Source organism: Oryzias latipes, chromosome 2 (genome assembly GCF_002234675.1).
Source record: "Oryzias latipes chromosome 2, ASM223467v1".
Taxonomy (NCBI): domain Eukaryota; kingdom Metazoa; phylum Chordata; class Actinopteri; order Beloniformes; family Adrianichthyidae; genus Oryzias; species Oryzias latipes.
Genome location: NC_019860.2, coordinates 2,977,667 through 2,982,449, shown reverse-complemented (window position 1 = coordinate 2,982,449; position 4,783 = coordinate 2,977,667). Strand labels below are relative to the sequence as shown.

At 42.5% G+C, this 4,783-nt stretch overlaps 1 long non-coding RNA gene across 1 annotated transcript; it reads left to right on the top strand.

Annotated features, from left to right (window-relative positions):
- The first annotated feature begins 585 nt into the window (after positions 1-585).
- LOC110016065 lies at positions 586-3,085 on the top strand. Its single transcript, XR_002874819.1, has 3 exons — positions 586-654; positions 716-779; positions 877-3,085. It is a non-coding gene; the product is annotated as an uncharacterized LOC110016065 (long non-coding RNA).
- The last annotated feature ends 1,698 nt before the right edge of the window (positions 3,086-4,783 follow it).

The window sequence follows — 4,783 nt, the reverse complement described above, 5'->3', positions numbered from 1 at the left end:
ATTGTGACATCACAAAGTGGGAACGGCCCCTTCCAGGAAGAGTCTGGGCTGGCGGCACCGCCTCCAGGCTAACACACACACCCACTTCCTTCGCGGAGCTAGCGGTGATCAGCAAAAAATGACTTCCTGTTATATGGACAATATGCAAGTCCATCTTTGCACAAGATGCTTGTTTTCGTGGGTGAAACGCAGACACACTGCAGAGGCCGGCTCTAGGTTGAGGTCAGGAAATGGGTGGCACCCACAAAGAGCAAAAGGCGGAGCCTCAGAGATGGAGTCGTCTTACTTCTAGATAAAGAAAAAGGCGCTCACAAAAACTCATATTTCATTAAAAAAAATCCTTCTTTAGTGTACTAAAGGTGATATATTATCATATATATGGTTATATTTTACCGTGAAAGATTTAGGAATAACATGATGTAGGCTATTTAAGTATTAATAAAAGCTGTTTTGAGGAGTTACCTAGCATTATGTGATAAACTCAAGTATGTCAATTATATATGTAAACTCTGAACATGTTGTCATTTGCTGTCCAAAATAAAAAAAGAAACTCACTTGTAGCGCAACCATCTTTTCATCTCTTTTCAGATCCCACTGAATAAATTTTTGGGGTCACAGGAGCACTAAAGCCTACCCGACAACTGTTGGTCAAAGGTAGAGTACACAATTACGACACTGTCACTGTAGGTACAACCATCCATCCGTTCTTTTTCAGATCCCGCTGAATCCAGTTTGGGGCAGGATGATGCTACGACCTACAAAACAACTGTTGGCCGAAGGTAGAGTACACCCAGGACATATCTTTATTTGTCACTAATCTAAAAAAAAAAAGAAAAAAGGCACATGAAGTACAAACATCCATCAATTGTTTTTTAGATCCTGCTAAATCGATTTCGGGGCAACAGGGACACTAGAGCCTGGCCAACAACTATTCGGCAAAGGTAGGGTACACCTCTGATTTCAATGATCGTTATTTGTCGCCAATGCAAATAGTACACTGTCACTTAAAGTACAGCAATCCATCTTGTTTTAGAGTTTGCTGAATCAATTTTGGGGCCACAGGGACGCTAGAGCCTACCCAACCACTGTTGGTCAACGGTAGGGTATACCCTGGACATATCGTTTGTCGCCAATGCAAATAAGAAATTGTATCTGGAGGTACAACCTAAAAACTTTCAAGTACTAATTAGGGAGCCATGAAGATTTAAAAAAAAACCTTAACTTGCAAAAAAGCCATGCATTTTACAAGTGTTAGTGCACAGAAACATAATTGAAATCATGCTCTTTACCCGGTGTACAAGAACTGAGCTTCAGTGGAGCCACCCAATGTCAACGTTATGTTTGGCTGGAGAACCTGGTAATATAACTGAATACGTTGATAATTCTGGCACTTAAGGAGAGTTATAGGAGCAAAAAAGTTAGCTGAAATGTAATCCTATAGTAAGTCTTTGGAGCCTGTGGGACCATATTACCTGTGACGAAGGAAAAGTAGAAGGCAATAACTTTCCTGGGGCATTTAAAAGCCAATACATCATGGGGTTGTCTGCCTGTACTGGTTCCAAAACTAACCTTTTGGTACATGAGCTGTAATGGAAGCCACTTTTAACTAAAACACACACACACACACACACGGAGAGTAAATGGAAGTGGATAAATCAGGGGGTGCTCTCTGTCAGGCCTGTCCTTCAAAGGACGCCTGGTGACACCCATCTGTGTTCCCAGCTTTTAGCGCGCCTTCACCTTAAGCTATTTAGATGTATTAAAAAGTATCTCACGACTGTTTGACTCTGTGTCAACACTCTTCAGAGGCGCTCGGACTATTACGTTACTGTTCCAGGTTTTAATCATTTTTGGCCGCCTTTCACTTCCTGCCTTGAAAAGTGAAACAGCTTCAGGAATGCCATTCTTTGAAAAGAAAACAGAGAGGATCCACAGAGGAAGTCCTCCCACAGCGCACGCACACACACACACATACACACACACACACACCTCTGCTCCACACGTTCTCACACCCACATGTTCAACTCTCCCACACTGTCAAACAGGCACATGTGCACGACACGACCAGACTCCCCTCTCGCTCACACACCGGTTGGCGCTCTCCTGCGCACACAAACGCACGGCAGGGCTTGCTGGGAAACATCAGACACCCGGGGAGGAAGGAGGACAGGCTTTTCCCACATTTAAACTCCACAGATACTTCAGATGTCAGGCTATAAATAGCGCCAACGTTAACCAAACCAGGACTGAATCAACCGCAGGGGTGACTGCTGTGACCCGCTAAACTTTGGCCCAGCCTGTTCGGCCAGAATCTTCAGAAAAACGCTACGTTTAGCATCAACTTCTTGCTTTTTGAACCCTGTATTTTGATAGTTTTCCTGGTATTTCATTTTTTTTATGTTTAAAACTCTGTTTTCTACTTTTACTTTCTCCTAACAGTAATCCTCATGGCCACAGTTTTTAATAACCAAGTTTGTTCCCTATTTTTGGCTAATACATGTTTTTTTTTTTTTTTTTTTGAGGCAAAAACATAAAATCTATTATATAATTTTGAAACTGCCTTTAAAAACAGACAAAATCCAACTCTGTCATCTCACGACTGACGGATTTATTGTGAAAAGCTATTTTCAGAAGTCTCGTTTTGGCAAAACCACAGGATGAATAAGGAGATATCTAGCCTTTAAGCTAATCTTTGATATCTTAACCCCCAACAAACTGTGTGACAATAATCCAGGACTCCCTGGATTATTAAAGAGGATTTTAATCTCAGTGGGACTTTCCTGGTTAAACAAAGGTTAAAAAAATAAAAATGAGAAACCAAAACTCATTTTGTTTTACATTTGGGTGACTCTGCCAAATAGAAACGAAAAAACTCCTAAAAGAAAATTTGTCGCATCATTTGGTTGACTCCGGTTCCTCCACGAGTGTAAAATGATCCCAAACTTCTCCAGCTTAATGATCAAATGTGTCTTTGTCTCTACTTTAAAACCGCTGAAGACTTTTTAACCCTATAGGGTCCAGATGACCCCACCCTTGCATTGACGTGTTCCCCCTACCATGACAAAGGTGGATAAAGGTGGAAAGATTTCATGTAATCCATGGACACCAGTGAAGATCACAAATCATTGAAGAAAAAAGATTCAGCGCACTGTCTGGTGGGTCTAGATGACCCAACTCCCAATGTTTAAGTGCCTAGGATAGCACAAGGGTTACAGCCACAAATGAAATTTCAGAGCAAAAGAGAAATTTTGAATAATAAAGTCTGTCAAATGATACAAATACTAGACGAGTAGAAGATCTGGGCGGCAACTTCCAACAGCAACTGGGAAAACATCTGGAGGGCCTGGTTAATTGTACAAATGACATTTGGTCATTAAAGTTTTTTAAAGCAAAATCTTTCTATTTATCCTTTTTTTTTTCACCACAATTGGTGGTCGACTTTTTAATTTGGCCCTCTGCTACAAAAACTTTGAGAATCCCCGATCCATGACATTGATATTTTATGCGGGCCACCTGCGTTGCCCCATTTTTTTACACCCATGAGGGGAGTTGCGACTAAGGCCTGCCCTCCTGATTAATAACAATGCAAATTTGTCTCCTATAGGACTTCTTTTTTTACTTGAATATCTCCAGACCACTACATCTTACCGAATCAACTCTTTTTAAGGACATTTGGGGCTTTTCAGTAACACCAAATGTAACGGGATGGACTTCTGAGAATGGTAGTTTTTGGTGGATTTAGTAAAACCTTGATTGGACACAATTTTTTAGTGGTAGTCAGAAGGATAAGACTTCACCCTTGGGGGATTTCTGAAAAACAAAACAAAAACAATATTGGTGTTGTCTACATTTTTTGGAGGATATACCATTTTAGATGTAGTTTATTCAACTTAGTCCCGTTAAACCACAAGCGGCTTCTCCGAGAACAAAGACGGAACATGTAGATCCATTCTTGTAACGGCCCCCTGTGACCCATCCTCTGCGTCACGGAATGAGGCGCAACCGCAATCCTGTGTTTGTTCATTTCAGAGTGTATATCCGTTGAATCAGATTTACGCCGGGATGAAAAAGTCTTATGTGGTTGCCAAAGAGCAATGCCGGAGTATTGGGACATAATGGTGGACTTGGATGTTGGGATACGCTGGATGGACTTAAGGACATCAAGTCCCGTCTTCATCCCAGGTGTCGAACACCTTGATTGCCGGCGAACCATTTAAATCCGGAGAAATTCAGGCCCCATCTGTCTGTACGGAAGCGTTGGAGTAGGTAGACTCAGCAGTAAGGCCTGTTGCGCAGCGGCACAGCTCGGCGTTTTGAAATGCCACAGATTATCCGCGGCCCCGCATTGAGACGTGCGCCTCATTGAAGTAACGGTTTACAGATGGTGTAGGAGCCGTAATCTCTTGATGCGCGATGACAGGTAGTCTCAAAGCGGAGCCGCACCTGCAGCGCAGCTAAGGTTTTGATGGGAGATCAGTGGGCTGTCGACTCTGCTAACAGCCCGGGTTGAATCCGCCGCCGCTGCCGCTCGCACACAGACACATGAAAGCGTGCCTAGAACAGGGAAACAATGTCTCTTTTGAAAGGCATAAAAGAGCCCCAGACAGGTACAACTGCAATTACAAAGCAGCAGTTTAGGTTACAGGCTCGCTGCCTTTCCCTCACACGGAAACAGTTTAGCCTTAATAATGTCGGCAGCAATTTTACGCTGCGTTTAAGGTTGTTGGGTTGACACAGTGAAGTCAAGAAATATACCATTTAATTCAATAGAAGAGGAGTTCTT